The following is a 13,277-nucleotide window of genomic DNA, read 5'->3' on the forward strand; positions in this document are numbered from 1 at the left end:
GTTAACTAGACTTACTGTGGTGGTCACATCAAAGTACACACAAATATCAAATCATTATGTTGTACCTGAAATTAATGTTAGATGTCAATTATATCTCGTGGGCGAGGGGAGGTCCTCTATTGAGATTTCTACTTAATCGTCAGTTAACCTTAAACTTCGACAGTCCGTAAGCATGCCACACCTGAAGCATTCTATTAACTGAAATCCTTAACAGATAAAGCTGAGCTTGTTACCTACTTGGTTAAATTGTGTTAACAAGCACAAAATGCAGCATATTTTTAGCCTTTTTTAACCCAGTTACTTCTGGTCCAGAGGAGACAAGAGAGCCATCTTTGGGGATGTTTTCTAACAGAAAAATAAAGCTGTTCTTAATTTAATAATAGTCACCAGGTGTAGCTAATAGATTTATAACAGAAAGCCAAAAATGTCAACTTGGGGAAAAAAACTCACTTTAAACAGATTTTCAGTAATAAATTGACTCATCAACCACCAACATTCCACCAAAATCTCTGGGCTGCCATCCCTGAACATTATTTCTCTTTTGAGAACATATCTGCAATTTCTTAAATTGAGAGCAGGTGCCCATAATACATCGAAGAGAAAATCTACAAGGCAAAAACAATCACCCCAGTACTCACCATAAGACAGTCTCTTATGATACAATCAAAACTAAGTGAACAAACCACTTTGCAAAACCACAGTTCACAAATAAAATGGACCGCAGCACACTCCCAAAGACTTGTGTACCCACTGCACCCACTGAGAGCAATCATTTCCCTTCTTCTTGTTGGTAAGTCATGAGGCAGCACACATGCTTACAGAACCAGATTTGTGCAGGTTTGATACTTAGAATGCAGAGTTGGGGTTGCAGAGACAACACAAAGGAAAAGGACTTAATTCAGACTAATTTATACCACCACACTGCTTTCCACTGTGTACCTCATTGTTCTATATCACATTTCCAGTTTTATTTGTTATAAATCCCATGAATAACCTGCATTGTAGACATTTCATCTCTCTTATGGTTCCTATAAGAACTGGAGTGGGAATAAAGAAAGGAGACAAGCACTCATTGGCGAATTCTACAAACTGAAGGCAGGGTTGGAGTAAGGGAGAGGAAGAATAAAAGAAAACCAGGGGAAAAGATGGTTTATATTCCTCTCTCCAGCAAAAGAGAAACAAAATTTAATGGCAAGATTTCCGGTTCTCCGGGATAATGATTTTAAAAAAAGAAAATAAATGAAAAAATAAACTCAAGTAAGCTTCCAGAGTACCCCAGCTGTTTTGCTTCAAATATATAACAAGCTGTACTTAACATGGTCTGAAGGAAGGAAAAAGTCAACAAACAAGTATGTTTGTAGGGACCTAAAAAAAGAACACATGGAAACTGGCTAAACAGTAAACATCATATATACATTATAAGCACAAAGCTGTCTAAAAATCAAAGGAAAGGACTTGAAAAAAGATAGAGTGAAAAAGCACAGACCCAGCCAGCATAGGAACACAAAAGCCAGCTGTGATAAGCACCGGGAAAAAATAATGGAAAGAATATTTATCTGTGAATTCAGAGTGAAAAGATAAGACACCAGAGCAACTAATTTTGAGTAAAAATAAAGATTTATCACTGTCAAAACATGTTTGGGTTTGTTGATTTTTCTAGGGAGATTTTTAATACTACACACTAAGATAATTTAAAGCTAAAATTACTGTCAGCTTCAGACCACATCCCCCCCAGTACTCATCCACTTTAACCCCTTCTCTTTCTTGAAGTTTAAAAGGAAAATTAAAAATTCACCACTATCACATTTCAAGGCCAGACAGATAATTGTCAGGGAGCACCCATCATACAACTTGGAAGACACAAACAGAACTATATTTTTAGGAAGCTAATTAAAGTAATATAAATAAACCAAATACCTATTTAAGAGTTAATGATCCTTCTTTAAACCAGAGCAGGGAGGGGAAAAAAAGGGGGGGGGGGGGAGGGTAAAAGCCAACCATATAAGAATGCTTATATTTTTCCTGGGCAGCATTTTTTCATCCACTGGATAAATACCCTTGACTTACACGAGGTGCTGGGGTGGAGTAAAACTGCACTGGCCTGAAGGGGCCCTTTAAGAAGGGGACATTTCCAAGGCACAGAGAGCTCATTGGGAATAACTGCTCCGGGCTGGGCTGGAGGAAGAGTCAGGAAGGGCATCATGCTGGAAGTGACACCTGAGCTAACTCCTAGCAGGTGAGCGAACCGGAGCAGAGGGACCTGTGGTGCAAAAGATGAAGAGGAAGGCAGGTCTCTGAAGGTGTAATGGGGAGCAGAGAGGTAGGCCCCAAGGGCAAGAAGGTAACTTATCTTGGGCTGGACTGGGTGAGACATGTTTAGAATTTAGTGTCTTTCAAAGTGTCCTTTCCTCTAAATGCCTAAGAAACTTATTTTCAGGAGCCATGCCCTTAGTGCACCTACTAGTCTTTCAGAGATCTTTTAAAGATCTCAAACAGTGGATATAATAAACCTGTATTTTCAGATAAGAACCTTAGAAATCACATAGCAATTCCTGATACTCCACCCCAACCCCCAAAAAAGCAGAATTTGTGTTAAACAACCTATAAAAACATAGCTGCTCTGATCAAGAAAAAATATCTTCGGCTTACTTGAAATGTTTTTCTAGCATTTATTAAATTCTTAAAATGAAGGCCAGTTAGCCAACACTGTAAAAGGCAGGACATATACTATGTATACAATGAAGACAATAACTAAAAGACTGTGAAAAAAATAAAATATTAGTTTGCATTGTGGGTGATTTTTTCCTTCTTTCAAATTTTTATATGTCATCTTTTTAGCATACAGCTTTTTAAATTAATTCCGTATTAGCTAAATAAAAATGGTTTGCCTTAAAAAAAATTTCCATTTACAAATCTGTCAGTGGAGGAAAGCAAAATGATTAGTGTTAATGATTAGTGCTGACACCTAAAACTTACCAGAGTCTATGACACATAACTTAAAAGTGGCTTAACCCTAGGAGAAATTGGGGTGAAATTATTATACAAGCAAACTCCAAGCATACGTGATTAATGGTAACTAGCATAATGAGTCTTCAAGTGGATTAAAAAAAAACAATACAATAAGATCAGAAAGAAATTCACTTCAACTGAGTTTAAGGGGCCCCGGAGAGCCGTTCTCCTGAGGGAGTGGAGTGCTATTGTCCACATTTGATCTGAATGGAGGTAACAGGAAAAACAAGAGCAGGCAACCTCTGACCCTTTCCATGGGCCTGAAGAACATAAAGGGAAGTGTTAGCAGGCAGAGCCATCAAGCAGTGAGGAGGGGCCGACTCCCCACAGGGCTATTGCCTACTCCATTGTCCAACTATCCCAGCCAGTCCAGCGGGGATATTGCCAGCATTTCTATTGTTATAAACACACTTCAGAACCTAATGCCAAACACTAAGAGCTACACCTTTCAGATCATTATCAAAAGTTATTACTGACAGTGATGTACGATGTATAGACTTTGAGAAGTACAATATGTATAAGTTTTAGAATCTGAGACCTGGATTCAAATTCCTAAACTTCAAAATCCTTAACTAACAACTATGCAGGCTCATAGGAGTCACTCAAATCTCCAGGCATCTATGCTTCCCTATTTCTCCAATGGGGATGACATCACATCCTCTGAGGCCTGCTGAGATGGAGCAACTAGCACATGGCAGGGGCTTGGACCCCCTTGCAAACCTCTCACACGGTGCAAGGGACCCAAAGTTCTTACTGCCTCCTGCAGTAAGTAAATTGTCCAGGAGCCAGGTGAACACAGTAAGGGGAAAGGCTCTCTGCTCAGACCTCATTAGCTACAAAAAGAGAAGATCCCTACCAGCTGCCCCTGAAAAACAGGTTAACGGGAAAACCATGCTCTTCTCTTCAGGGAGGAACAGGACAGGGGTAGGGGGGTGGAAGGGGTATCGGGGTATACCCCTCCGAGCTAAAGAAGCCTGCAGGCTTGCCACCATGGCTAAACCGTATTCAGCACAATCGAGAAGCAGTTTGATTTCTCCTACAACACAGAGTCAATATGCTTAATTACCCTGAACAGGATTTTCAACTAATAAACACAAAACATAAGCTTTGACAGTCATGGCAGGAAGGGGGCAGGAGGAGATGGGCACACAGATTATTAAGGTGATGAAGATTTGTTTCTTTTCTCTCCCATCTGGGGGAAAGGTGAGTTGTTATTTTTTTATATATATTTAAAACAGTAGTACATAAGCAGACAACCGTTATAAGACCATAATTCAATTGAAGAGTATTCTAGGGTGTGTAAACCTCTCAAGTTTCACTCTTGTGTAGTTTATTACATTATCAGAACCTCCAGATTGAATTACTTCCCTGCAGTGCTTCCAAGTCTCTGCTTTTTCTCCATATAACATCTAATATTGCTTATCAAGATGCTATATTTGTCCTTTGGTATTGTGCCATCCGATATCTTAGGACGCATGTTTATTAAGATTTTTCCCCCAAAAAAATTCTGGGTCCTATGCGGCTCTCCACATCTGTAACGGAAAAGTCTTAACTGCCTTCACAGGAAGACTGAATCTGCACAGCATGAATCCACGCCAGCTTCCAAAAGGGTCCAAGTCAACACTTCCATCAAAGCCTTAAAGTTGGCATCTGGACTAAGTTAACACTTAGAATAAACAAATAAAAGGCACTTTTCCTGACCTGTGCTTTTCGGATTAGCTGAACTAGTGTCGCTGCCGAACAAGTTGTGTCAAGAACTGTTAGTGAGGAGACCAAGAGGAGCTGTGAAGGTATTTTTCCTTAATCATTACTAACAGGAAGATCAACAGACGGAAAAGGAAAAATCAACGTGCAGAGACACCAGTATCCAGGAAAAGACAGCCCTTTACTTGAGAAGACAGTGCTTGAAGCCCCTTTTCCAAGCTAGAAACAAAACACAAATGCTAGCCTACATTATCACCAACAGCAGCAAAGGAGAAAAGGCAGGTTTCAGGGTGCATGCCACAATTAATGAGATTAGAACGCTTTTCTCCAGGAAGGACACCTCAATGAACGGCTTCAAAACCAGAGAAATAAACCTTGAATTATTTCGGATTATAAAAGTAGGTCTTCCTTGAAGCATTAATTTAACTGTAATATATTCAGGTAAATAAGGCAGGTATGAAGAGAATTCATATTTTTACTCCCTGAATATCATATATTTAATTTGTTTTTGAAAATACATTAGGAATATAATATCTAAGTGGGGGAAAGTACAGATGTAAGTAAGTAATTTCCCCCAAAAAAGTACATGTAAGTTGTAAACATTAAAAAAAAATTTAACCTTACTGGTAACTTCATTAAAGGAGTAAAGGTGTGTCACTGTGTTTAATGAGAATATCCAGTATAGAAATAATTTGGTTAAAAAAATAAAGAAGGTACAAAACTACACACACAGTAGAGGCAGGATTTATGAACAAGGGTGTTGGAGTCAGAAAGGCCTAGATTCGAATCAAAGCTCTGTCACATAACAATCCAGTGAACCTGGAGAAGTTTCTCCACAGCTGCACATAAGTGAAGGTACCCACCTCCCTTGGTCAGAACATAAGGAGGCCAAGCATGAGCAGCACTTTGCACAGGACCTAAGAGTAAGCACTCAGTACAGGATACTACTAGTAACACATCATCCCGTGCACCTCCCCAAAGTGAGAAAGAACCAGGCCACTAGGTAGCAACAGCTTGGCCAGAATTCCTTATTCTTGCAGGAAAAAGAGAGAAAGCTCAAATCCTGATACTCCCTCATTAATAATGATTTTAAACTGTAGGCTTCTGTCCAGGGACTTGCACTTCAAATCAAAAGGTGTGAAAGCCCTGAAGATGAGACAGAGGTTGATATGGGAGCAATGGGCAAGCAGGGCGAGCAAACAGGACAGTGATCGGAGGCACTGTACCTGCTGCAAACATCACAAGAATATAAATCTGCTCTGCTCTCCTGGTAACAGGATCAATACACCCAGAGGGGCTGTTCTAAGGCAACACAGTCCCACCTGTCCGCATACTTCTGCTGCTGGCATAAATGAGTCCGAGACAAACAAGACGCTGGGCTGCAAAAATGGCCTACCTGGGAGGAAGAGCACCCAGTTATTCCTCCCCAAGGGAGATTCATGGATGGTTTGCACACAACCTCCCCGGAGTCTGGGGAAGGAGGGCCATAGGGCTGCAGATCCTCTCTGTCGGTGGACAATGCACACAGGACACCATCACTTGGGCATTCAGGGAAAGCAAGACTCCAGAGGACAGCTGGCTAAGAGCATAAAGATTCTTTTATCCTTGATTGTTCTGCTGGGTGGGGCTGGACCCCAAAACATTCAGAGGTTCCAGCACAAGTTTCCGAAACACATTACTGAGTGAAAGAATTGATGGCTTTCTTCCACCACTACCATCTCTCAGGGGAGGGGTAGGACCAGCATGAGTCACCACTGTCCAGTGGCAGAGGAAGGGAGGCAAAAGTAGGAGGAAATGAATGACAAAAGAGAAAACGCAGACCATTTTGGAGATTTCAAATAAGATCTGTCCTGCTCTGGCTGGGTGGCACAGTTGGTTGGAGCATCATCCTGTACAACAAAAGGCTGCAGGTTCGATTCCTGGTCAGGGCATATATCTAGGTTGGGGGTTCAATCCCTGGCCAGGGTGTGTATGGGAGGCAACCGATCAATGTTTCTGTCTCACATCGGTGTTTCTCTCCCCGCCCCGACCCCCCCTCATCCATTCCTCTCTCTCTAAAAAAATCAATAAAAACATAGCCTTGGGTGAGGGTTTAAAAAAAAGAAAAAAGATATCCTGAGGATTAGTTAACTTACCTTCTCAGAAAACTGAAACTGTGCCTGCTACTTCCACATGGAATAACCAATGTAAGTGAGCTTTTCATCCTGTCATTTCCCCACCCAACTGCAGTGTTAAAACATTCTTCTGGCCCATTTGCCACCCTGTACCTGCAAAGATGACTTCCCATACTCAAACGTGTTAGTTGTATTATTTCATGTCAGGAGGCCTTTAAAGCCTGAAAAAATGTGTCTTGCATTAGCTGTCCTAGGTTAAAGCTGCTTATGTTCGAGTCTACCAGAAGCATGGTTCTCAGCTAAGCTAGGCCATTCTTCCACTGTCCTTCTCTCAGTGAATTTCATGAGATAATATTGATTATGGAGATTAACAAATGCAAAGAGAATCGTAGATGACGTATACATGATCAAGTTATTAAATAAACACTTTCGTTAGCTAAGATTTTCAGACCATATAGTACTTAACATTTGGAATAATTCATCTAAAAGGCTAAAAATTTGCTAATTAAAATAATCAATAACCTGAAGGAAACAGAAAACTCAACAAAAACTCAGGGAATTATTTTCTATTAGTCTGTCCTCTCTGACAACTGAACCACATGCAGATCTAGTGCTGTGGTGTCTGAGTTGTCTATTGCTGTGTAACAAACCATCCCAATATAGTGGCTTAAAAGAACTGGCAGTCAGAGTTCTTCATTTTGTCAGAGGTTGGTGCAAATGGCTCATCTCTGCTCCATGTGGACAGGACTAGGGCAGCTTGATGGGCCCAAGGATCCAGATGGCTTCACTCACAGGTCTGCTGTCTCAGCTGGACTGGCTGGGGGTTGGCAGGTCTCTGCTTTTATAATCTCACACCCACCAGAGCCACTCTCTCCAGCAGGGCAGTCACACTTTTTATGGCAACTGCCTTCTAAGAGAGTGTTATGACCTGAATTTATATGTTGAAGTCCTAAACCCCAGTATACCTCAGAAGGTGACAATATTTGGGTCTTTGAAGAGGTAATTAAAGTTAAATTAGGTCTATGGGTGGGTCCTAATCCAATATGACTAGTGTCCTAATAAGAAAAGGAATTGCCACCAGGGATGGGCACACAAAGAGAACACAGCAAGAGAAGCCATCTGCAGGCCAAGCAGAAGCCTCAAGAGAAACCAAACTTGCTGACGCCATGATCCTGGACCTTCAGCCTCCAAAACTGTAAGAAAATTAATTTCTGTTGTTTAAGCCACCTGGTCTGTGGCACTTTGTTATGGCCATTGAGGCAAATTAATACAAAGGACAAAAACAGAAGCTTACAACACCCCTTAAGGCAACATCCCAAAGTCACAAAGCTTCACTTCCTTTACAGGGCCTGGTCAAAGTGAATCACAAAACTAGCCCAGGTTCAAGAGAGGGGATTCCCCTCCTTCTGGGAGGTCCAGCAGGCATATCTGAGGAACTGTTCCTGGATGCATTTGAAGATAACAGAAAAAGAACTTGGGAACAAGTCAAAACCCTGAGTTCCCTTATCTGGTCTCCAACTGGCTGTGAGACCAACTGGGGAAGTTAGGTAATGTCCCCCTCAATAACTTGGCCGTTATTAGATGGTTAAAGGGCCAAACAACTAAAAGCTTATTAAGTGAAAACAGATCGAGTATGTGAACAATTATGCTGAGAAGCATAAATGACTGACAAACACAGGGAGGAAAAATACAGATTCCATTCTGAAGCCTATCCAAGAGCTTATAATAGCAAAAGCACCCAAACTATAATGTAATCTAATGTACTACAAGGATCCAGTCTGACTCATTTTCTAGAATCTGCTGTGAGGCATACTCCTTTGTGTCTGTAAGTCCTTGTACAGAAAGGGCCTTTCCTCAAGGTAATCCATCAATCAAGCGCTCCAGAAAATCCTAATTGCTCACCCATCACAAGTTCCATGTCCTATAACTGTGTGGCAGGAAGCACAAGGCCAGGTAAGGACGGGAAGGGAGGAGGGACTTCTGAGGCTCCTCTGAGGGGTTTGGTAATAGGAAACAACCGTTTTATATCGAAAGCCTAGAAGCAAAACATGCAACTGGCTGCTTTGGTTGGATTCTGTTAAACCAGCATTAATGAGAATGGAAGTACAAAGCTTGAAATAATGATTCTTGTCCTGAAAACAGATTCTGCACAAGCAGAAAAGCAGGGAACAAACAGAGTTAAGTGTTTGAGAGTGAGAAGCATTAAGTGGACGGCTGGAACTAAAACCTCAATAGAGAAAGACTTGCAATAGTCTTAAAACCTGCCACTGAAAATACCCCTGATGCATATGTATTAGGTTTGTCATCCAAGAGGCTGAATCCCATAGTATCTCCAGCCATCATTAACAGGCACTAATGACCACAGCCTTTCAACGCCACCATGGTGCACCGCAATGCAGCTCGGAGCAGCTGGTGGAGTCAGAACAGATGGCCTGCTTCCCTTCAAAGCAGAACTTTCTGCAGGTGACAAAATGACTGTTGGGTGACTGACAAGAAGGACAACAAACAAAGGTTGAAACTGGAGTATCTGATGTCAGTAAAGGAGGTGGTTAGTGCTGCAGGGAGCCTGCGACGTGGGCCCTGAGGATTGGGAGGATTGTTTAGAAAGCTGCAGCTGTGCTACGGAATCGAGTTCCTCTGCCCCAGAGACACCTCTGTGCGGTGCCAAGCAGAGCACTGGAGTGTGCCACAGAAATCCATTCCTTCAAGACATTTGGTAAGTGCCTACCATGCACCTGGAAAGAAGAATCCCACACTTTAAGGGTCCCTGCCCTCAAAGGGCAAACTTCAAAGGAAAGCCTGGACAGTTTCAATGAACTCTTAGTGGAATGCAATTATCACTCTAGGCACGTGGCGAGCAGCACAGTGGATGGAACCCTGTTTGTATCTAGAGATATTAAATACATGTCCTATGTTTGTTCACACTTCTATTTTCCCTTTGGTAAACTGTGTATATATTCCTTAACTAATGGAAAACTTGGAATTCTTTGGTTGTAGGAGCAGAACCCACGCAGGGTGGCTTAAACAGAAAAAAAGTAAATAAAAATTTTAAAAAGGTGGGTGCTCCCAGAGGACATAGGGCTATTTTCTCAGAAAAGCTTTTCCTGAGTATTCTGTCTATAAGCCCCCTCCCACTACCTTATCCCTAGCACTTTACCCCATTAGTCCCACTCCTGCCCGCCCAATCATCTCCTTCCCCTTTATCCAGCTTTATTTTCCTCACAGCACTTTCTGAGATTAAATGTTTTATCTACCTGTTTGCTGGCTCAACTGTCACCATCCACGCAGAGAGGGTCATAGTCTATCTCATTTGCTGCTGTATGTGGCCCAGTGCCTAGGGCAGTGCTGGCCACTGAATGACCAAATGGCCCATCACACAGAACTCTGGGAAGGGGCTGTAACAAGGTCTCACAGGGGACCAGAACCAGAAACTGGAACCAGGACAGCTGCCTGCTGGCTCACATTCTGGTTCCCTCTTTGCCTGCGTCTGGGGCCCCAGCCTCAGCTTCTCCCTCCACTTCCCACTGCATTCCTCTTTGGTTTTCCCACTCCCGTTTCAGTGTTGAAAACCAGCTACAGTCTCCCATGCCCTTAAGATAAAATCCCAAATCCTTCCAATGACTGATAAGCCTTTCATGACCTGTCCCCCCCATTCTCATCTCTCTTACTAGTTCATTCAACCCCTCTTCTCTGGTCCTCAGAGGAGCATTAGAAGCACTCACCTCTAGGTCTTAGAATAAGGTCTCCTCTTCCTGCAGCACCCTCTCTCTCACCTCCACAGGCCACTGTCTTCTTATCCTGGCACAGGGTTAGATGACCCTGCTAATGTGTCCCCCATCATAGCTTATGCTCTAAATTGCTTTCTCTCTCCCTAACGGAAATATAGGCTCCACAGAAAACAACCAGCCCTGCCTTACTCACCACTGCATCTGAACACGGAATATAGATGCTCATATATTAGTGGAATACATTAATGAACTGTATATCAGCAATGGCTCTTCACTAAGGGGCTGTGACAAGAATAAGATAGCAATTGACGAGGGCAGGAAACATCGGCTAGTCTAGCTATACTAGTATCCCCCATGTGCGGAAGAGTACACACGCAATAAATATTTGTTGAATGAATAAATTCCTGGCTTGCCTAATGTAACTCTACCCCTTTCTCTCCCACTTGAGAAAACATATCAGAATGCAGTGGGTAAAAAAAAATGACATTATGAAAAGGACATCTCTGTCATTTGAAAGATCCTACACTTTATTATTTATTACTTATCATAAATTACTGGTCACCTCAAAATTGATCATCACATATGAGGTAGTTGGGACGGTGGTTGAGAATGGCTGATTTAGATAAAACTAAGAAATATGAAGCACTTTTTGCTCTCATTTTATTTTCCAAAAGATGAAGGTGACAATAAGTCTAATAAGAACTAATAATGGAATCATTCTTACCCTCACTTTCTTTTTATAAAACAGGTTCTGCAAACCCATGGAGAAGCCTTTAATTAAGTTGAAAGAGGTTAAAAATACCTTTTTCTCCCATACCAATGAAATCCACAAAGTTGCTGTGGTCTCCACTCAAAAGCCAATCTATAGCCCCACATGCATACTTTAGGGAGACCACTGCTGATCCCCACACAGCAGATACAAAACCACTGCCCAAAGTGACAATGTTAGTCTCCCTCAAATATAGCAACTGGTATGTTTTTTAGTTGCTAAGACCTGAATCAACCTGGTTTTTATTTTTGTTTACATAAAACATCCCCCAATATTGCTTGCATGATAAAATACAACCCAAAATGAAAAGTCCTAGTGAAGATTTCAGTCTTGGTGTGTTAGAGAAACAAATCTGAGCAAGCCAGACATGAAACCATACAGACAGCCACACACCCCAAACAAGGCTAAAGTTAGTAAAGGAATATATAGCAACCCAAAGTTGGAACATCATGACCCATAATAGCCTACAGAATTAGACACTCCATCCACACCAACAGATCTGAGCTCTTCAGATCACCCCACACACCAAGAGACACTGAGTGACAGTAAAGGTTTTGTTTTATTAAAAAAAAAAAATCAAGGGCCTCTTTTAGTTTAGAAAGGATAGTAGGGTCTGATGTCTTTGGGCCCAAATTAGAGAGGATGAGAAAAGGGAAAGTGTTAGAGAATATTTTAAGGTTTCTTATTACTCCAAAGGAGGGGGAGTTAAGGCAAAGTGCCAAGGTTAAAACAAAAACAGCACGTAGACATCAGGAGCTGCTTATTAAAAGAAGCAAAGATCATAAACTCTTCAAGCAACAGTCCTCTTTGTCTTCTTTGATAGAATGCTGCACCATCCAAAGGAAAAAAGGCAGGTACTCCCTGACCTTTATGTGGGCCTTGGTCAGTTTCTACTAAAATACTTCATTGTCTGTTGTATGTGTAAGCCTTCATTTGTAGAGGTTTTTAACCCATCTTTGTGCCAAGGATCCCACTGGCAGTCTGGTAAGACCTGCTGAGCCCTTCTAAGAAAAATGTTTTAAGGGCATAAAGTAAAATGCAAAGGATAACAAGTGAAGTCGATTCTTCTCAGTTATCAAGATAGTTTTAAATTGTGGTAAAGCAGTATTTGTACTCTGTATTAATGCAGTAAGTAGCAAATTTAGCAGCAAGTCTGCTTGTTGCCTGTTCCCATAACTTAGTGAAATGCTAAATTTCAGTTTGGGTTATCGTGAAAACAGAGATGCCATTTCCCCCCATCCATGTTCAAGGACTCCCTGGGTTGCATCTGTGGACCCTAGGTTAAAAACCCTCGGTTGAAAGAGCCAATAAAAATACATTTGTGAAACATCAAATGAAAAGTAAAGCCTTGCAAAAATACACTATCCATTCAACGGTGAGGTTAGAAAAACTAAAAGTATAAGCAATATTTTCCCAAAAACCATGAAGGGCCATTAGTCAGCAAGAGCACTACATGCTTCAAATTGAATCCAAAAGAGATTCAGTTCCCCTCATGCAATTTACAATAAAACCCTGAAGCTCTGAGGAACTGACAGCTCTGAAGTGACCTGGCAGTGTAGTGCCCCAGCTCAGCTATGAACTTGAAAAAAATCTCCTTCCTTCCTAGAGCCTCAGTTTCTCCATCAGCAAAATAAAAGGGCTGAACATGTATCATAATTTCTTAGGCTCTTCTCAGTTTTAAAATTCCATCAGATTATCTCTTCCTTATTCTAGCTATTTCAGCCTACTTAATTTCAAAACACCAATGCCTTTCATAAACATGGAACAGAACATTTTACCAAATTTAAATGCCCTCGTGTATAACCTAACACCCATGAGCCATATATATGCATACCACTACAACTAAAAAAAAAAAAAAAAAAAAAAAAAAAAGTCTGTCTTGTATATCTACTTCACAAAAAGCAATCACAGTGTTGGTCTTTTCTGCTTTTTAAACGAAGTTCCCATTCAAAT

General features: G+C 41.4%; 1 protein-coding gene across 4 annotated transcripts in view; it reads right to left on the reverse strand.

Annotated features, from left to right (window-relative positions):
* PELI2 (pellino E3 ubiquitin protein ligase family member 2) overlaps positions 1 to 13,277 on the reverse strand; it is a 176,291-nt gene that overhangs the window by 159,456 nt on the left and 3,558 nt on the right. The window lies entirely within an intron of this gene.

This window comes from Myotis yumanensis, unplaced genomic scaffold (genome assembly GCF_028538775.1).
Source record: "Myotis yumanensis isolate MYYU_CA2020_CCGP unplaced genomic scaffold, mMyoYum1.0.hap1 SCAF_1, whole genome shotgun sequence".
NCBI lineage: Eukaryota > Metazoa > Chordata > Mammalia > Chiroptera > Vespertilionidae > Myotis > Myotis yumanensis.